Below are 22,347 nucleotides of genomic sequence, written 5' to 3'. Positions count from 1 at the left end.
CCTCGGCAAGTGAAGAATTGTAGAATAACTGTTTCCATTCTTCTCTGTGTGTGTGTTGTCCTCCAGCTGAAGAGCCCTCTGAACCTGGAGCAGGCGTCGTCGGCCCGGGACGCCCTGTCTAAGGCCGTGTACGGCCGCACCTTCACCTGGCTCGTCAACAAGATTAACGTCTCCCTGGCTTACAAGGTAACACCACACCCCCTAACTAACTTAACACCCCGTTAACGCTCCGCTTACCGATGATCCCTATATCTACCCCATTCTTCTGCCCCTCCTGTCAGCCTGCGCTTTTGACCTCAGCTGGCCGTTTACACCACAGTGGTAGTAGGACTCCCCTTGTGGATGTGTTGTATACTACATGTTGGACAGAGCAGTATTGTTCGTTTGACAGCAATGCGTTTCTGTGCAGACGGTTGTCTGATAGGGGTTAGGTTATTGCATGTTTGAGCTGTGAGATGGTGTCGCCGTCGGGCGTCTGGACCATGTCTGCTGTGAGTTCATTGTTACACGGTGCTTCGTTAGGTGTGTATATGTGTTAACAAATAACTAACTGCTCATTTACACTTAGTCTGTTGGCTGTACACGGTTTAGAAACAGTTTATGAATGCTTCTTCCGGAGGCTGTTGTGAGGAGTTAACCTTTCTTTGTCTTCTAGGACGAGACGTATAAGAATGCTTCTGTCATTGTCTCCTGGATATCTATGGTTTTGAAGTCTTCCAGCACAACAGGTACCAGAGGAATATATATATATATATATAACTAATTTTCCCATAATCCTGTGCATCTTTGGCAGCGCTTACCATTTACTGTCATTACGATTCGGCATTACGATTCGGTGTATATAATGTCAACTTTGCGTTTGAATATCATTGTCACGTGAAAAGATCATCTGTAATCGTGTGTGTGTGTTGCAGTTTTGAGCAGTTCTGCATTAACTACTGCAACGAGAAGCTGCAGCAGCTCTTCATCGAGCTCACCCTCAAGTCCGAGCAGGATGAGTACGAAGCCGAGGGGATCACGGTGAGACTGCTCTCTCTCTTTGTTTTGTCAGTCCATCTTCTCCTTCTCCATCCCCTCGTCACTCTGCCTCCCCTCTCAGCCCTCTGCCCGATGCTTCTATCCATCTTGGAGGGACCTTACCCTCCCTCTACTGCTCTCCTCCATTTCTCTAGCTTTTCTTCTCGCTCTCTCTTCCCACTTCTCCCTCTTTTCATTCTCCCCACCTCTCTCTTTCTTCTCTGTCCGGTCCTCTCCTTCTACCTTCTCCCCGTCGGCTCTGCGTGACTGTCGACACGGTGATTGGTGGCCCCGCTCCACTACGATTCAGGGCCCATATTGGCGAAGAATCTCAGAACAGGAGTGCTGCTGATCTAGGATCAGTTTTGGCTTGTAGATCGTAATGACTGAGATTTATATGAAAAGGGTGAACCTGATCATACGTCAGCACTCTTACTCTGAGCCGCCTTGTGAATACGGGCCCATGAGGGAGAGGAGTGCAGAGGGCCGTGGGAGAGAGATTCGTGTCCAGTTAGACACCCGTCAAAGGGGACGTTGTTGTACAACGTGGGCTGTGTTCTGTGGTGTTTGTGGTAATAATGTGGCGGTAAACTGTGTGTGTGTGTGTGTGTGTGTGTGTGTGTGTGTGTGTGCGGCAGCAACCATCAATAAAGGTTTGATTGACAATGTGCATAAAGTGTGGGTTCAGAATGTTCTTGTCCCGGATTCTCAGCATTCTGTGAATGTTTTCTTTTACAACCGTTAACATGTAGGACTGTTCCGTCTTCTAAACAAGCGATTTTTAGATGCCGTTGTGTTCCTTGCTGTCTCACAGTGGGAGCCTGTGCAGTACTTCAACAACAAGATCATCTGTGATCTGGTGGAGGAGAAGTTCAAAGGCATCATCTCCATTCTGGTGAGAATCTGTTTCAGTCTTTAATTTAACCCTGAGCTTTTCAAGTTGACCTTTTCACCTTTCTCTCTCTTGGGCCCCTCTCCATCTGGTATATCCTACTGTCACAGTCAACTGTCCATCTAATGTATTTTTTCGCTTTCATTCTTTCTCGCTCTCCCCTCTGTCTGTCCCTCTGTCTCTGTCTCTCTGTCTGTCCGTCCCTCTGTCTCTGTCTGTCCGTCCCTCTGTCTCTGTCCGTCCCTCTGTCTCTGTCTGTCCGTCCCTCTGTCCGTCCCTCTGTCCGTCCCTCTGTCCGTCCCTCTGTCCGTCCCTCTGTCCGTCCCTCTGTCCGTCCCTCTGTCCGTGTCTCTGTCCGTCCCTCTGTCCGTGTCTCTGTCCGTGTCTCTGTCCGTGTCTCTGTCCGTGTCTCTGTCCGTGTCTCTGTCCGTGTCTCTGTCCGTGTCTCTGTCCTGTCTCTGTCCGTGTCTCTGTCCGTGTCTCTGTCCGTGTCTCTGTCCGTGTCTCTGTCCGTGTCTCTGTCTGTGTCTCTCTCTCTCTCTGTGTGTGTGTCTCTCTCTCTCTCTGTGTGTGTCTCTCTCTCTCTCTGTGTGTGTCTCTCTCTCTCTCTGTGTGTGTCTCTCTCTCTCTGTGTGTGTCTCTCTCTCTCTGTGTGTCTCGTGTCTCTCTCTCTCTCTGTGTGTCTCTCTCTCTCTCTGTGTGTCTCTCTCTCTCTCTGTGTCTGTGTCTCTCTGTGTGTCTGTGTCTGTGTCTCTCTGTGTGTCTGTCAGGATGAGGAGTGCCTGAGGCCAGGTGACGCCAGTGACATCACCTTCCTGGAGAAGTTGGAGAATACTGTGGGAGGCCACGCCCACTTGACGACGTGAGTCTAGGCACATACAAACGCACACACCCAAACCTCCCTCTGCTATCCTAGCAACAGAAGTTGTCGTGAGACCTGGCTGTAAAAAATGCTCATGGAACAAAATGCATGGAAAACTCCACCCAACTTTCAAATACAGAAGTCATCCCTGCATCATAAGGAATAATTTCTCTGTTGAATGTAGAATCTTGAAGACTTGATTGGTGACAAGCAAAACATTTGGGACTATGTCAACAATTTACTAATGAAACCAATGGAGTTTTCCTTTTAAGCTGTCAACTGCGTTTACTTTCAGCAAACTTAACATGTGGACATATTTGTATGAACATAGCAAGATTCAACAACTGAGACATAAACTGAACAAGTTCCACACATGTGACTAACAGAAATGGAATAATGTGTCCCTGAACAAAGGGGGGGAGGGTCAAAATCATAAGTAACAGTCAGTATCTGGTGTGGCCACCAGCTGCATTAAGTACTGCAGTGCATCTCCTCCTCATGGACTGCACCAGATTTTCCAGTTCTGTGAGATGTTACCCCACTCTTCCACCAAGGCACCTGCAAGGTCCCGGACATTTCTGGGGGGAATGCTTTGGAAATCACGCACAGAACGAGCAGTATGGCTGGTGGCATTGTCATGCTGGAGAGTCATGTCAGGATAAGCCTGCAGGAAGGGCACCACATGAGGGAGGAGGATGTCTTCCCTGTAACACACATCATTGAGATTGCCTGCAATGGCAACAAGCTCACACACTGCCCCAGACCATGACGGACACTCCACCTCCAAATCCATCCCGCGACAGAGTACAGTCCTCGGTGTAACGCTCATTCCTTTGATGATAAACGCGACGGTGGGTTTGTGTCCATAGGAGACGTTGTTGCCGGTGATGTCTGGTGAGGACCTGCCTTACAACAGGCCTACACAAGCCCTCATTCCAGCCTAACTCAGCCTATTGCGGACAGTCTGAGCACTGATGCAGGGATTGTGCGTTCCTGATGTAACTCGAGCAGTTGCCATCCTGTACCTGTCTGGCAGGTGTGATGTTCGGATGTACCGATCCTGTGCAGGTGTTGTCACACGTGGTCTGCCACTGCGAGGATGATCAGCTTTCCGTCCTGTCTCCCTGTAGCGCTGTCTTAGGCGTCTCACAGCACGGACATTGCAATTTTGCCTTGGCCACATCTGCAGTCCTCATGCCTCCTTGCAGCATGCCTAAGTCACGTTCACGCAGATGAGCAGGGACCCTGAGCATCTTTATTTTGGTGTTTTTCAGAGTCAGTAGAAAGGCCTCTTTAGTGTCCTAAGTTTTCATAACTGTGACCTTAATTGCCTACCGTCTGTAAGCTGTTAGTGTCTTAATGACCGTTCCACAGGTGCATGTTCATTAATTGTTTATGGTTCATTGAACAAGCATAGGAATCAGTGTTTAAACCCTTTACAATGAAGATCTATGAATGACCTTTGAAAGACAGGGTCCTGAAAAGGGGACGTTTCTTTTTTTTGCTGAGTTTAAATTGTGTTTGTTAGGTACCAAATGGAAGAAAACAGACAAACAGGGAGGGTTTACCTGAACGTGTTCAATAAGAAAAGCTTGTTTTGGTTTTCCATTGCATAATGTTTTGCTATGGTGTGCCCTAATAATTGTCACTTAATGTTTGTGTGATCCTCGTAGTCACAAGCTGACCGATGGAAAGACCCGGAAGGTGATGGGCCGAGAGGAGTTCAGACTGCTGCACTACGCTGGCGAGGTCAACTACAACGTCAACGGTGTGTGTGTGTGTGTGTGTGTGTGTGTGAATGGAGCAGCAGGACGCGAGAGTAAGATGATCAGAGGGAGAGGAAGGATGTCCTGTGCTCAGGTCTTTACGTTTGTCCTGGGAAGCTCCTGTACTTCTTGTAGTGGTCTGTTTACTGTGTGTGTAATTACATTCATCCCCAAACCATATTGGGAGTGCATGTTCTCTTACTATCTCTCTTCCCTCCTTTAGGCTTTCTGGACAAGAACAATGACCTCCTCTTCAGGAACTTGAAAGAGGTGAGAGAGAGAGAGTTCAGGACAATGGGGAAATGATTTAGATAAGAGATGGATGATATAATTGGAAACTAGACTAGACTCTAAGATTATGTTGTGTCACTGTGGTAGACTCTGTCTATCGGTCTCTCTTCGTGTGTGTGTGTGTGAGTTTGAAGAGCAGTGTGGTAGTTCTAGTCGTAGTGAGTTGTACTCATTCTCTATGTGTTGTCCATCCACAGGTCATGTGTATGTCTGATAATAAGATTCTGACCCAGTGCTTTGACCGGGCGGAGCTGAAGGACAGTAGGAGACCTGAGACGGTGAGAACAGCCGTCCCTATAGTACCACTCAGAGGGCAAAGGTCACACAATGTATACCGATACACAGACCCATATACAGTGGGGCAAAAAAGTATTTAGTCAGCCACCAATTGTGCAAGTTCTCCCACTTAAAAAGATGAGAGAGGCCTGTAATTTTCATCATAGGTACACTTCAACTATGACAGACAAAATGAGAGAAAAAAAATCCAGAAAATCACATTGTAGGATTTTTAATGAATTTATTTGCAAATTATGGTGGAAAATAAGTATTTGGTCAATAACAAAAGTTTATCTCAATACTTTGTTATATACCCTTTGTTGGCAATGACAGAGGTCAAACGTTTTCTGTAAGTCTTCACAAGGTTTTCACACACTGTTGCTGGTTTTTTTGCCCATTCCTCCATGCAGATCTCCTCTAGAGCAGTGATGTTTTGGGGCTGTTGCTGGCAACACAGACTTTCAACTCCCTCCAAAGATTTTCTATGGGGTTGAGATCTGGAGACTGGCTAGGCCACTCCAGGACCTTGAAATGCTTCTTATGAAGCCACTCCTTCGTTGCCCAGGCGGTGTGTTTGGGATCATTGTCATGCTGAAAGACCCAGCCACGTTTCATCTTCAATGCCCTTGCTGATGGAAGGAGGTTTTCACTCAAAATCTCACAATACATGGCCCCATTCATTCTTTCCTTTACATGGATCAGTCGTCCTGGTCCCTTTGCAGAAAAACAGCCCCAAAGCATGATGTTTCCACCCCATGCTTCACAGTAGGTATGGTGTTCTTTGGATGCAACTCAGCATTCTTTGTCCTCCAAACACGATGAGTTGAGTTTTTACCAATAAGTTCTAATTTGGTTTCATCTGACCATATGACATTCTCCCAATCTTCTTCTGGATCATCCAAATGCTCTCTAGCAAACTTCAGACGGGCCTGGACATGCACTGGCTTAAGCAGGGGGACACGTCTGGCACTGCAGGATTTGAGTCCCTGGCGGCATAGTGTGTTACTGATGGTAGGCTTTGTTACTTTGGTCCCAGCTCTCTGCAGGTCATTCACTAGGTCCCCCCGTGTGGTTCTGGGATTTTTCCTCACCGTTCTTGTGATCATTTTGACCCCACGGGCTGAGATCTTGTGTGGAACCCCAGATCGAGGGAGATTATCAGTGGTCTTGTATTCCATTTCCTAATAATTGCTCCCACAGTTGATTTCTTCAAACCAAGCTGCTTACCTATTGCAGATTCAGTCTTCCTAGCTTGGTGCAGGTATACAATTTTGTTTCTGGTGTCCTTTGACAGCTCTTTGGTCTTGGCCATAGTGGAGTTTGGAGTGTGACTGTTTGAGGTTGTGGACAGGTGTCTTTTTTATACTGATAACAAGTTCAAACAGGTGCCATTAATACAGGTCTTAAAGAAGAAGTTACAGGTCTGTGAGAGCCAGTAATCTTGCTTGTTTGTAGGTGACCAAATGCTTATTTTCCACCATAATTTGCAAATAAATTCATTCAAAATCCTACAATGTGATTTTCTGGAATTTTTTTTCTCATTTTGTCTGTCATAGTTGAAGTGTACCTATGATGAAAATTACAGGCCTCATCTTTTTAAGTGGGAGAACTTGCACAATTGGTGGCTGACTAAATACTTTTTTGCCCCACTGTATACATGTCCTGTCTCATACACACTTACAAACAGCCACTTGTTTATGCTCTGTGGATCTTCCTCCCTCCACACTGAAGGGTCGAGTGAGTGACAGGGGTATCTCTGCTCCCCGCTCACACACTCAGGAATGCCCTGACACTCGGTTGCCCTCCCCTCGAGGGTGTCGACTCCGTTGACTGTTTGTGTGCATTGTTGACGACGCATTCTCTCTCTCTCTCTCTCTCTCTCTCGCTGGCCCTGCCCCCAAACCCTGTCACTGCCTGGGGCAATGTGACCTGCACACTGGGACCAGTGTTCTGTCCGGTCTCTGCCTCAGTCTGGCCAGCAGCCGTCCTCCCTGCTCCTCTACATCCCTCGCTCGGTGCTCACTCTTTCTTCTCTCCCTCTGTCTCTGCCTCCAGGCAGCGACCCAGTTCAAGACCAGCCTGGCCAAGTTAATGGAGATCCTGATGTCCAAGGAGCCGTCGTACGTGCGCTGCATCAAGCCCAACGATGCCAAGCAAGCAGGTAGGATGGAACTGATGCCTTGCTCATACCGTGCTGTCAACGAGGTGGCAGGGTAGCCTAGTGGTTAGGGCGTTGCACTAGTAACCGGAAGGTTGCAAGTTCAAACCCCCGAGCTGACAAGGCACAAATCTGTCATTCTGCCCCTGAACAGGCAGGCAGGCAGTTCCTAGGCTGTCATTGAAAATAATAATTTGTTCTTAACTGACTTGCCTAGTTAAATAAAGGTCAAATAAAAAGGTACTACCACCACCAATCAAAAAAGCTCATTTTCGTTTGCTGTCGAACAACATATTGAAACATTTAATATAATGATTTTTCCCCCTTTTTTCGGCATGTAAAATGCTTCAACTTAAACAACTAAAACCAGATATAAAGTATGTAGAAAATGATGTAGCCATATATTTTTTTTTAAATAAGATCATCTCTGAGAACTAACAATCAACTAGACAGTCGGAGAATCAAAAATTCTAAAAATGTTGATTTTATTATTTTTAAGTACAGTTGAAGTTGGAAGTTTACATACACCTTAGCCAACTACATTTGAAGTCAGTTTTTAAATTCCCTGCCTTCGGTCAGTTAGGATCACCAATTTATTTCAAGAATGTGAATATTCAGAATAATAGTAGAGAGAATGATTTCTTTCATCACATTCCCAGTGGGTCAGAAGTTTACATACAACCAATGATTATTTGGTAGCATTGCCTTTTTAAATTGTGGTCAAATGTTTCGGATAGCCTTCCACAAGCTTCCCACAATAAATTCCTCCTAGCAGAGCTGGTGTAACTGAGTCAGGTTTGTAGGCCTCCTTGCTCGCACACACTTTTTCTGTTCTGCCCACAAATTTTCTATATGATTGTGGTCAGGGCTTTGTGACGGACACTCCAATACCTTGACTTTGTTGTCCTTAAGCCACAACTCTGGAAGTCTTGGGGTCATTGTCCATTTGGAAGACCCATTTGCGACCAAGCTTTAACTTCCTGACTGATGTCTTGAGATTGCTTCAATATATCCACATAATTTTCCTACCTCATGATGCCATCTATTTTGTGAAGTGCACCAGTCCCTCCTGCAGCAACGAACCCCAACAACATGATGCTACCACCCCCTGTGCTTCACGGTTGGGATGGTGTTCTTCGGCTTGCAAGCCACCCCCTCTTTCCTCCAAACATACGGATGGATGGTCATTATGGCCAAACATTTTTGTTTAGTCTATTTTTGTTTCATCAGACCAGAGGACATTTCTCCAAAAAGTACGAACTTTGTCCCCATGTGCAGTTGCAAACTGTAGTCTGGCTTTTTTATGACAGTTTTGGAGCAGTGGCTTCTTCCTTGCTGAGCGGCATTTCAGGTTATGTCGATAGAGGACCTGTTTTACTGTGGATATAGATAATTTTGTACCTGTTTCCTCCAGTATCTTCACAAGGTCCTTTGCTGTTGTTCTGGGATTGATATGCACTTTTCGCACCAAAGTACATTCATCTCTAGGAGACACGTCCTTCCTGAGAGGTATGATGGCTGTGTGGTGTTTATACTTGCATACTATTGTTTGTACAGATGAACGTGGTACCTTCAGGCGTTTGGAAATTGCTCCCAAGGATGAACTAGACTTGTGGAGGTCTACAATTATTTTTCTGAGGTCTTGGCTGATTTCTTTTGATTTTCCCATGATGTCAAGCAAAGAGGCACTGAGTTTGAAGGTAGGCCTTGAAATACATCCACAGGTACACCTCCAATTGACTCAAATTATGTCAATTAGACTATCAGAAGCTTCTAAAGCCATGACATCATTTTCTGGAATCTTCCAAGCTGTTTAAAGACACAGTCAACTTAGTGTATGTAAACTTCTGACCCACTGGAATTGTGTTACAGTGATTATAAGTGAAATAATCTGTCTGTAAACAATTGTTGGAAAAGTTACTTCTGTCATGCACAAAGTAGATGTCCTAACCGACTTGCCAAAACTATAGGTTGTTAACAAATAATTTGTGGATTGTTTGAAAAACGACTTTTAATGACTTCAACCTAAGTGTATGTAAACCTCCGACTTCAACTGTAATTCAGATAGCATAAGAACACAGAAAAGGCCATGGCAGGAAATGTAGCTTTGAAACTGCAGTTCTTCTCTCAGTCCAATGTCAAAATGTATCGAATTGCAGGAAATGAGCTTTAAAACTGTGAAATGTCCTCTTAACCTGAGTGTGATAGCAGCGTTAACGGCTTTCTGTGTCGGTTCTATATCATTTTTTTCCTAACATCTTGTCTGTCTTGTGTCTACGATTCTTAAATCTGACCATGCGTTTTGATTGTGTTCAGTGACATCAATGGCAGCACTGTTCTTCACACTGTGTTTGTCAGTATATCGACCCTTTGTCAATAGATGGCCTCCTGTCTGTTTTTCTCCTCACTCCCACCTTCCTTTTTGTCCATTGTCTACTTTTCTGGGAATAAGTCGGATGAATTGTGTTTTATTTCTTTTATTTGCATAAGCATCACGCGCTACTGCTCCAGTATGCTAACAACTGTAACAACAAACCATTCAACAAACAAACAACGGAAACGACAATAACAATGTATTGCAATCTCACCAGTTTCTCACCAATCTCACCATGTACTACTGTAACTCAGGCTAATGTGGTTTCTCACCTCTCTCTCTCTCAGGACGGTTCGACGAGGTTCTCATCAGGCATCAGGTGAAGTACCTAGGTCTGATGGAGAACCTCCGCGTGAGGAGAGCTGGCTTTGCCTACCGCCGCCACTATGAGACCTTCCTCCAGAGGTGATTATGGCTCGGAGCTGGTCCTGCCTGGCTCGGAGCTGGTCCTGCCTGGCTCGGAGCTGGTCCTGCCTGGCTCGGAGCTGGTCCTGCCTGGCTCGGAGCTGGTCCTGCCTCTATCAGGCTTGAATGTCGTTCTCTGACATTATAGGTTTATTCAATGGCAGATTCATGACTTATGTTAGAAAATCAGTACACCTGCAAGTGACTAATCTCCACAACTGTTCAGTTAGTGATATAACCTAAATGTAATATTTTTCATATAATATACCAGTGTCTCTGTGTGTTGTTTTGTCCGTCCCTGGCAGGTATAAGTCCCTGTGCCCGGAGACCTGGCCTAGCTGGCAGGGCAAGCTGGCAGACGGAGTCTCCACACTGGTCAAACACCTGGGTTACAAACCTGAGGAGTACAAGCTGGGCAGGTGAGACCCTTATCCGGTGACAACAGTCAAGGCGGTACGCAAACACACACACACACACACACACACACACACACGTGTTAATTCTAGTGAACTACAGTACATGCATCTCCCATTTGTTTATCTACATCCCATCTCCCTAACGACTTCAGTGCCCACTTAGTGCTGATCTAATCCCATAACTGTGTCTACTCTCTGGGAAAGGCTTAAGTGACCAAAGTCAATTATTTCGTCAGGGCTGAACTAAATCCCCCCATGGTGCTGAACACGCTCAGACTGCCCCTGTGTGTTGTATAAAGGCACACTGCCAGCTTAGTGGAGCTCCGTTTTCTTTCCAGATCCAAAATCTTCATCCGTTTTCCAAAGACTCTGTTCGCCACGGAGGACGCGCTAGAAACGAGGAAACACAGCCTTGGTGAGCGAGAGAGTCACGTATCACATGGTCTTACTTGACACCCATCACCTGCTGTCTGTCTGGACTGTCGTCTCTCTGCGACGATACAGTAAGTAGAGTATCTGAACACTCTGAACATCTTTTGTCTCTCTCTCTTCAGCCAACAAACTGCAGGCATCCTGGAAGGGCTACAGCCAGAAGACCAAATACCGCAAACTCAGATCATCAGGTAGGAGGGCTTCTCTTCTACCGTTCGTCTATAGACCCATGTGTCATCAAGCATATACTTCCTCTATATTCACCGTGCGTGTCTATTCGATTACGCTCGTCTTGTTCAGTTGGACGACGGATGTTGTATTAAGCGTCTCAGAGTAGGAGCGCTGACTTCGGATCAGTTTTGCGGTTGTTTTTTTTCGATCGCAGGGAATAAGATTGCTTTTAACAGAATCAGCACTGCTTCTCTGAGACACTTGATACATACGGGCCTAGGTCTCGATTCTCTCTTCCAATGGATCTGGATGAACTTTGTTAAATAATAAGTAGGTTGGTAAATTGTGTGTCCCTTTCCAGCGGTGGTGGTCCAGGCGTGGTGGAAGGGCATCCTGGCCTGTAGGAGGGCACGGCGTAGAAGGGAGGCCGCCAACACCATCCGCAGGTGAGGCTCTTCTGGACATAAGATTTATTTAACTAGGATGGTGAGAGAAGGTTCATGAATATTCATTAGATTGCCCTTATTGTCAGTGGTGTAAAGTACTTAAGTAAAAAATACTTTTAAGTACTGAAGTTGTTTTTTTGGGGTGTCTGTACTCTACTTGACTCTTTATATTTTTGACAAGTTTTACTTATACTAAGCTTCATTCCTGAAGAAAATAATGTACTTTTTACTCCTTTCATTTTCCCGGACACCCAAAAGTACTCGTTAAATTTTGAATGCTTAGCAGGACAGGAAGATTGTCCCTGGTCATCCCTACTGCCTCTGATCTGGTAGACTCACTAAACACACATGCTTTGTTTGTAAATGATGTCTGAGTTGAACTAGACTTTTACTCAAGTAGTATTTTACTGGGTGACTTTTACTTGAGTCATTTTCACTGCTTTCGGCTCAATGGGTTCCCTTGGACTACTGAAGTTATATACGGGTTCTATTCATATGGAGAAACTTGTGGAAAGCATTTACCTAGACAATATCCACTGATGTTTTGGACACCTATGGTATTTGCAGTGTTGTGTGTGGATGTATAGAAGTTCTTATCCATTTGTTGATTCATGTGTGCAGGAGTGTTTACAAAGCTCTCTCTCTCTCGCTCTGCCTCTCTCTCGCTCAGGTTCATCAAGGGCTTCATCTACCGCCATAATGAGCGTTGTCCTGAGAATGAGTACTTCCTGGATTATGTGCGCTACTCCTTCCTGATGAAGCTGCGCAGGAACCTCCCCAAGACGGTCCTGGACAAGAGCTGGCCCACGCCCCCGACCGCCCTCATCGAGGTAACGCAACTTTACACGAGACACTGTGTAAAGTTGCACTCAGGCCCTACTTCCTGCTTTGGGGAACGTCCCGCGTCCCCCTTGCACGTGCCACGTCTTTCTCTGGGGACAAGCAGTCTTCATGACACAAACTGTTCACACTCCTCTTGTTGGTGGAGAGAACATTTTGCAGGTTTAATGGTGATTTCTTGCCATTCTATACATTTTGCCATGTCTAATGTATATTCATGGGATATTTGACTGACTCAAACATTACAACAAAATCCACGGGCTAAGAAAACCTAGCTAAAACACGCTAGCTAACATGGGCTAGTTGATCTGGATATTACTTACAAGTTATAAATAGCTCTCTAAGGTCTGCAATGACATGACAAGAGGAAAACAGATGGTGCACAACCCAGTTTCTAAATTGCACTTTACAACTTTCGAGAGTAAGTTGAAAGCAGGACTAATATACATATTTTATTTTGGGGGGGGGCCTCGCGCGCCCCGCCCACATCCCCGCTGACCCCTCGCGCCCAACCGTTGGGAACCACTGTTGTGGCCGACATTGAAATTGTCTGAATTAAGGCATTTTTCCTTGATGACGTGTTTGAGTAGTTAAAATGGTACGTGACAAGTCCTTCTCCGTCCCATAGGCGTCGGAACGGCTCCGTAAACTGTACATGCAGAACATGGTGTGGGGCTACTGCAAGAGGATCAACCCAGAGTGGAAACACCAGGTTAACAGGATATGATAGTATAGTAGTACATCTGATATCTTTCACATGTATTCAGAGTTCAGAACTTTAAAGACTGTCAATGTGGAGTGGTCTTCTCCTCCTACCAATATAACTTTTCTACCAAACTGTTTGTCCGTTCTCTCTCTGTCAATGAAGTTGGAGCAGAAAATGGTGGCCAGTGAGATCTTCAAGAACAAGAAGGACAACTATCCCCAAAGTGTCCCAAAGCTCTTTGTGGGCACAAGACTCAGTAAGTGCCTTGATTAACACAGACACACACACACACACACACGCGCATGCACTCACGTGCACACACATTATACACACACACCTAACATTCTTCCTGTGCCTCTCTCTCCTCAGATGGAGAGGAGATTAACCCAAGGTGTTGCAGTCACTTGGCAGTGAGAAGATGAAGGTCAGTGCAGTACTAGCGTGTTCATCTGGCCATTCAATTGGGATTTATGTACAATTGGATATTTGTCTTAATATATATAGTCAGTACAGTATATTCATGTGTTATTGATTCTGAACTCTGATCATGTCTAGCCTATTTAGTGCCGTAGCCTACAGTTCAAATGTTTGAATCCACCTTCTGTGTATCTTCCCCACTGTCTTTCCTCTGTCCAATAAAATACAACATCCTTCAAGATATATTACAAGCCCCACTAATAATGTCCTCTTCCCACTCCTCAGTATGCAGTCCCAGTGACCAAGTACGACAGGAAGGGTTACAAGGCTAATAATGTCCCCTTCCCACTCCTCAGTATGCAGTCCCAGTGACCAAGTACGACAGGAAGGGTTACAAGGCTAATAATGTCCCCTTCCCACTCCTCAGTATGCAGTCCCAGTGACCAAGTACGACAGGAAGGGTTACAAGGCTAATAATGTCCTCTTCACACTCCTCAGTATGCAGTCCCAGTGACCAAGTACGACAGGAAGGGTTACAAGGCTAATAATGTCCCCTTCCCACTCCTCAGTATGCAGTCCCAGTGACCAAGTACGACAGGAAGGGTTACAAGGCTAATAATGTCCTCTTCACACTCCTCAGTATGCAGTCCCAGTGACCAAGTACGACAGGAAGGGTTACAAGACTAATAATGTCCCCTTCCCTCTCCTCAGTATGCAGTCCCAGAGACCAAGTACGACAGGAAGGGTTACAAGACTAATAATGTCCCCTTCCCTCTCCTCAGTATGCAGTCCCAGAGACCAAGTACGACAGGAAGGGTTACAAGGCTAATAATGTCCCCTTCCCACTCCTCAGTATGCAGTCCCAGTGACCAAGTACGACAGGAAGGGTTACAAGGCTAATAATGTCCTCTTCACACTCCTCAGTATGCAGTCCCAGTGACCAAGTACGACAGGAAGGGTTACAAGACTAATAATGTCCCCTTCACACTCCTCAGTATGCAGTCCCAGTGACCAAGTACGACAGGAAGGGTTACAAGACTAATAATGTCCCCTTCCCACTCCTCAGTATGCAGTCCCAGTGACCAAGTACAACAGGAAGGGTTACAAGCCCCACTAATAATGTCCCCTTCCCACTCCTCAGTATGCAGTCCCAGTGACCAAGTACGACAGGAAGGGTTACAAGACTAATAATGTCCCCTTCCCACTCCTCAGTATGCAGTCCCAGTGACCAAGTACGACAGGAAGGGTTACAAGGCTAATAATGTCCCCTTCCCACTCCTCAGTATGCAGTCCCAGTGACCAAGTACGACAGGAAGGGTTACAAGGCTAATAATGTCCCCTTCCCACTCCTCAGTATGCAGTCCCAGAGACCAAGTACGACAGGAAGGGTTACAAGGCTAATAATGTCCCCTTCCCACTCCTCAGTATGCAGTCCCAGTGACCAAGTACGACAGGAAGGGTTACAAGGCTAATAATGTCCCCTTCCCACTCCTCAGTATGCAGTCCCAGTGACCAAGTACAACAGGAAGGGTTACAAGACTAATAATGTCCCCTTCCCACTCCTCAGTATGCAGTCCCAGTGACCAAGTACGACAGGAAGGGTTACAAGGCTAATAATGTCCCCTTCCCACTCCTCAGTATGCAGTCCCAGTGACCAAGTACGACAGGAAGGGTTACAAGGCTAATAATGTCCCCTTCCCACTCCTCAGTATGCAGTCCCAGTGACCAAGTACGACAGGAAGGATTACAAGACTAATAATGTCCCCTTCCCACTCCTCAGTATGCAGTCCCAGTGACCAAGTACGACAGGAAGGGTTACAAGGCTAATAATGTCCCCTTCCCACTCCTCAGTATGCAGTCCCAGTGACCAAGTACGACAGGAAGGGTTACAAGGCTAATAATGTCCCCTTCCCACTCCTCAGTATGCAGTCCCAGTGACCAAGTACGACAGGAAGGGTTACAAGGCTAATAATGTCCCCTTCCCACTCCTCAGTATGCAGTCCCAGTGACCAAGTACGACAGGAAGGGTTACAAGGCTAATAATGTCCCCTTCCCACTCCTCAGTATGCAGTCCCAGTGACCAAGTACGACAGGAAGGGTTACAAGGCTAATAATGTCCCCTTCCCACTCCTCAGTATGCAGTCCCAGTGACCAAGTACGACAGGAAGGGTTACAAGGCTAATAATGTCCCCTTCCCACTCCTCAGTATGCAGTCCCAGAGACCAAGTACGACAGGAAGGGTTACAAGACTAATAATGTCCCCTTCCCTCTCCTCAGTATGCAGTCCCAGTGACCAAGTACGACAGGAAGGGTTACAAGGCTAATAATGTCCCCTTCCCACTCCTCAGTATGCAGTCCCAGAGACAAGTACGACAGGAAGGGTTACAAGACTAATAATGTCCCCTTCCCTCTCCTCAGTATGCAGTCCCAGAGACCAAGTACGACAGGAAGGGTTACAAGACTAATAATGTCCCCTTCCCTCTCCTCAGTATGCAGTCCCAGTGACCAAGTACGACAGGAACGGTTACAAGGCTAATAATGTCCCCTTCCCACTCCTCAGTATGCAGTCCCAGTGACCAAGTACGACAGGAAGGGTTACAAGACTAATAATGTCCCCTTCCCTCTCCTCAGTATGCAGTCCCAGTGACCAAGTACGACAGGAAGGGTTACAAGACTAATAATGTCCCCTTCCCTCTCCTCAGTATGCAGTCCCAGTGACCAAGTACGACAGGAAGGGTTACAAGGCTAATAATGTCCCCTTCCCTCTCCTCAGTATGCAGTCCCAGTGACCAAGTACGACAGGAAGGGTTACAAGACTAATAATGTCCCCTTCCCTCTCCTCAGTATGCAGTCCCAGTGACCAAGTACGACAGGAAGGGTTACAAGACTAATAATGTCCCCCCTCCCACTCCTCAGTATGCAGTCCCAGTGACCAAGTACGACAGGAAGGGTTACAAGGCTAATAATGTCCCCTTCCCACTCCTCAGTATGCAGTCCCAGTGACCAAGTACGACAGGAAGGGTTACAATACTAATAATGTCCCCTTCCCTCTCCTCAGTATGCAGTCCCAGTGACCAAGTACGACAGGAAGGGTTACAAGGCTAATAATGTCCCCTTCCCACTCCTCAGTATGCAGTCCCAGTGACCAAGTACGACAGGAAGGGTTACAAGACTAATAATGTCCCCTTCCCTCTCCTCAGTATGCAGTCCCAGTGACCAAGTACGACAGGAAGGGTTACAAGACTAATAATGTCCCCTTCCCTCTCCTCAGTATGCAGTCCCAGTGACCAAGTACGACAGGAAGGGTTACAAGGCTAATAATGTCCCCTTCCCTCTCCTCAGTATGCAGTCCCAGTGACCAAGTACGACAGGAAGGGTTACAAGACTAATAATGTCCCCTTCCCTCTCCTCAGTATGCAGTCCCAGTGACCAAGTACGACAGGAAGGGTTACAAGGCTAATAATGTCCCCTTCCCTCTCCTCAGTATGCAGTCCCAGTGACCAAGTACGACAGGAAGGGTTACAAGACTAATAATGTCCCCCCTCCCACTCCTCAGTATGCAGTCCCAGAGACCAAGTACGACAGGAAGGGTTACAAGACTAATAATGTCCCCTTCCCACTCCTCAGTATGCAGTCCCAGAGACCAAGTACGACAGGAAGGGTTACAAGACTAATAATGTCCCCTTCCCACTCCTCAGTATGCAGTCCCAGTGACCAAGTACGACAGGAAGGGTTACAAGACTAATAATGTCCCCTTCCCACTCCTCAGTATGCAGTCCCAGTGACCAAGTACGACAGGAAGGGTTACAAGACTAATAATGTCCCCTTCCCTCTCCTCAGTATGCAGTCCCAGTGACCAAGTACAACAGGAAGGGTTACAAGGCTAATAATGTCCCCTTCCCACTCCTCAGTATGCAGTCCCAGTGACCAAGTACGACAGGAAGGGTTACAAGACTAATAATGTCCCCTTCCCTCTCCTCAGTATGCAGTCCCAGTGACCAAGTACGACAGGAAGGGTTACAAGACTAATAATGTCCCCTTCCCACTCCTCAGTATGCAGTCCCAGTGACCAAGTACGACAGGAAGGGTTACAAGACTAATAATGTCCCCTTCCCACTCCTCAGTATGCAGTCCCAGTGACCAAGTACGACAGGAAGGGTTACAAGACTAATAATGTCCCCTTCCCTCTCCTCAGTATGCAGTCCCAGTGACCAAGTACGACAGGAAGGGTTACAAGGCTAATAATGTCCCCTTCCCTCTCCTCAGTATGAAGTCCCAGTGACCAAGTACGACAGGAAGGGTTACAAGACTAATAATGTCCCCTTCCCTCTCCTCAGTATGCAGTCCCAGTGACCAAGTACGACAGGAAGGGTTACAAGACTAATAATGTCCCCTTCCCTCTCCTCAGTATGCAGTCCCAGTGACCAAGTACGACAGGAAGGGTTACAAGACTAATAATGTCCCCTTCCCTCTCCTCAGTATGCAGTCCCAGTGACCAAGTACGACAGGAAGGGTTACAAGACTAATAATGTCCCCTTCCCTCTCCTCAGTATGCAGTCCCAGTGACCAAGTACGACAGGAAGGGTTACAAGACTAATAATGTCCCCTTCCCTCTCCTCAGTATGCAGTCCCAGTGACCAAGTACGACAGGAAGGGTTACAAGACTAATAATGTCCCCTTCCCTCTCCTCAGTATGCAGTCCCAGTGACCAAGTACGACAGGAAGGGTTACAAGGCGCGACCAAGGCAGCTGCTGCTCACCTCCAACAGTGCTGTCATCGTGGAGGAGGCCAAGCTCAAGCAGCGCATCGACTACGCCGCCCTCAAAGGTCAGGGGTCACAGGGTTCGGGGGAGAGGATGGGTTGGGGTGTCAATGGCATTTCAATTGATGTTTTTGCTTACTTAAATTGAATGAATTGAAATGGAGTTGTTTTCTGGGGTCCTTACAGAGGCCATACTGAGTTGGTCTGAGTGATGCTCATAGTTCTCCCATTGACCATTTCTCTTCCCTGTCTGTCTGTCTTGTCCTCAGGCATTTCAGTCAGCTCTCTCAGTGATGGCGTCTTCGTACTGCATGTGCCCACTGAAGACAAGAAACAGAAGGTGAGGCTGACCTCAGCTCCATCTTACGCAGTCATAACATGGTCATAACCCCATTACACACGGGTTATGACATACTTAACCAATGCCTGTTAGGTGAAGTAGCCTGATCCCAGATCTGTTTGTGCGGTCTTGCCAACACATATTGACATTGTCACGCCAAACACAAATCGACCTGGGACCCGGCTAGTAGTGAAGATGTAGCTCTGTAACTCCTCTCCTGTCTCCTCTGGTCTGTAGGGAGATGTGGTGCTGCAGAGTGACCACATCATCGAGACCCTGACCAAAGTGGCCATCTGTGCTGACAAGGTCAACAGCATCAACATCAACCAGGGAAGGTGAGTTGTTGCCCTGACACAGATACCGGAACTAGATAAGCCGTATACCGTGTTAATCAGCGGAGTGTCAGCTTTCATTGAGAAATAGCTGTACGTTCCTAACATTTACAGTTCAGACTTTATAAATATGTAACACGCTCTTGACGCAAAGGGGCTCACAGGGAGCACTGCCATCAGGGAGCACTGCCATCAGTTGTCAGGACCTGAATTCATAGACACCAGTGATACATCACCATGCAATCTGATTAGTTTCATTTGATATCGGGGTTTTTTGGGGGTGGCTGTAAATTAACTGCACCTCATCTCTCTCTCTCTCTCTCTCCCAGTATAACTTTCACGATGGGCCAAGGTAGAGAAGGGATCATAGACTTCACCTCTGGCTCTGAGCTGCTGGTTGCCAAGGCGAAGAATGGCCACCTCTCAGTGGTGAGTCGGAATAACGGAGGGATATAAAGCATCAGTCCTCCCCTACAGGACTAATACAGTAGGTTGGAACATCAATACTGCATGATTGGAGTCGGTGTTGATTGATTAATTCTCCTGCACTCGTATTTATATAAGCTAATTGTACTTTACTTTTTAAGCTGGTGGTTGTTGTGTGAAGTCTACAGCATAGTGTAGGACATGATTGTTTTGTTAACTGTGAAAACTGTACATTGATTTTCATTGTAGGTGTATCTCGGGTAGAGACCATTTTGTTCTGCATGTTTACATTGTGAAGATAACTTGAAACAATCATTGATTGATTGGTTAAGATAACTTCTTTGTAATGGTTACCTCTGTCTTCCCTGAACTGTTTTAGACTGCCCCTCGACTGAACTCAAGATGATAGCAATGACTGATCATCTGACCACGCCAAGGAAGTCCTTCCTGGAATATGCTCCTATTCACCAATCTCAACCGCAGACCAGGCTCTGCCTAAGCCAATCAAATGCCAGCTCTCGCTACACGAACGGCATGTGCTTCCAATTAAGAAAAAGTCCAGTGAAACTAATTGATATTTATGTTTATATATTTTTGGGAATAATACTTGTTATTTGAATATCATGATTTTATATATGAAGCCAAGGAATAACAATGTTTTGGTGCATTTTTTTTCCTGCACTACTTATGCCTGTCTTGCTTAATTTGGGAACATGACCAAGCAATCAATGAGGGTGTATTGGGTCTCCTTTGCTTTTTCTTTCTGTCATTATTTTTTCACAATATTTTCTCTGTTCAGCAGTGTAGACTTTACACCCTCTCTGATACTACTCTTTTAACTGTTTGGGGCAGAGGCTTTTGTTAAAAGTGGAGATGCAGTACATGGCTGATGGTATGTAGGTTAGGTTTGTTATAAACTATCGAGGAGCAGGGAGTTTGGTAGAGAAGTTCATAAGAATAGTTGTTCTTTCAAACTTGTTTTCGACTCGGACGCAATACTCTTGGGGTTTTTGAAATCGAAGGATATCAACAGAGAAGTCATGTGGGTGTGTGACCTTTGACCCAGAGCATACTGTCCAGAATGTGGTCAGAATTTGGTCTGTGCTGTGCCATAGATCACTGAATCATTCTTTGATGTAGATATCATTTAGCCCAAATGAAAGCGTAAACCAAAGCATTTTGGTAAGCAGAATGTTGAAATTAGATTTATAATGGAAACACCATAGTGAATGGTCTTTACAATATATAAGAGATAAAGAAAGTGAGAGAGAAATTAGGAAAAAGGCGTGAGAATGAAAATGGGGGGGGGGGGAGAATAGAAAACGGTTTTGTCTTTCCATTTATCGCTTGTTTGCTCCCAACGATTGTGCCTTTCTCCTTTACTAAGTTATTGTTAATGGATTATTTATGCCGATACACCAATTAAACAATGACACTTTGGGGATGACATTGAGTCCACTGTTGTTAGAGACCGATATGTCTCGTTTTCCCTCAGGATGACCTGTGGAAAAATACTTCAGAGAAAGACAAAAGCATGCTGTACACACACACACACACACACACCCATTTCACTCCCAAGTTAAACCTGTAGAGTAAAAGCTTTTGGAAACATGCTATGATCCATTTGCTTTCCATTGTGTCAAGTTCCCAGGCTGCCATATCCGTACTCTGGTTATGTGTAGCAGCTCACCAGGATATAGTAGTAGTCAGAACAACACTCATTACTTATTTTAACACATTTACCAATCTTTTCCTGATGAGGATGTTTGTGCTAGCTTTGTGATGGGGACATGCTGTTATTGTTTTGATTGGCACTTCCAAACCCAGATCTGCAAGAGCGATGAGGCCCTATGCACAGCATTCAAGTGCAGTTAACTATTTCCGTGGTGTTTAATACTGACATCGTAGGATATACTCATAACCAAGGGTGTTCTTCACAGAAAGCACACAAATCAATGGTAACATCCTTAGGAACACTTATCAATCTTTGTAACAAACCAGAGGTCTATTGGTATGACCCACGTGAGTGACACCACCGTTCATAGATTGAATCTACGCACCTCTCCCCAGCTGTGACTTTCTGAGCTGCGTTTTTCGCTCTTCACATTCCTGTGCTGCTGCTTCTTTGCATTGCCTCTTGAGTGCCCCTCCCCTCCTCCTCCCTCTATGACCCAGCCTCTGAACTGTGTACAGCTGACAACCCAATGAATGAACGGTAAGACAGGTGCAATATGCCTAAATAAAGGTGTGTTACTGCACTGACATTAGACAAAGAAGCAATAGTGGATGCAATGTCTGTTGAATGATTTATATGTCAATTAAAGTGTTATTTTCCTGGTTGGAGATGTGTTTGCTTCGCCTGGTCCCAGATCTGTTTGTGCTCGCTTGCCAATTCCAATGCCAGACAGCACAAACAGATCTGGAACCAGACTATTGTTCTGTGCACTAATACGACATTTGAGCCAAGTGAGGCTTTGTAAAAGTGTAACATGCATTTTGTCTTGTTCAAAATTAGTTAATGTGCCTTGAGTTTAATAGGAATACAACCAATTTTGTATGAAATTCAGTGACAAATACCTCCTTGACGATGTCACTTATTCCAGAGTAAAAAAAAGTATATATATATATATATACCTCAAATCTGATTCCTCCTTTAAAATGTCATAGATTTTCTGTAAAGCCTGTCTCCCTATGTTTAATAATTTACAATACATATGTTTAGTCCTGAGTTACTGTATGCACAATCATGTAGAATTAGACCAACGCACTAAAGAAAATACTAAAATGTCAAAATAAACTTATTGATTCTGTCTGGGTCCTTCATTACAAACTTACTTCCTTGATAATTTGGTGCATTTTAAATGGGATAGTTCACCCAAATGACAAAATAACATATTGGTTTCCTTTACCATGTAAGCAGCCAATGGACAATCAATCCATGAGTTAGTTTAGCTGATATACTGATATAGCTGGGTACCAGTTACTGGCATTGGATTGTGCCTCATGCTAAAAAGTGT

General features: G+C 45.6%; 1 pseudogene; it reads left to right on the top strand.

The window, feature by feature from the left end:
• The first annotated feature begins 51 nt into the window (after positions 1-51).
• Positions 52-22,140, top strand: LOC118963987 (annotated as a pseudogene).
• The last annotated feature ends 207 nt before the right edge of the window (positions 22,141-22,347 follow it).

This window comes from Oncorhynchus mykiss, unplaced genomic scaffold (assembly GCF_013265735.2).
Source record: "Oncorhynchus mykiss isolate Arlee unplaced genomic scaffold, USDA_OmykA_1.1 un_scaffold_884, whole genome shotgun sequence".
In the NCBI taxonomy this organism is placed as follows: domain Eukaryota; kingdom Metazoa; phylum Chordata; class Actinopteri; order Salmoniformes; family Salmonidae; genus Oncorhynchus; species Oncorhynchus mykiss.
Note: the sequence above shows the minus strand (reverse complement) of the source record. Positions and strands in the feature narration are given on the sequence as shown.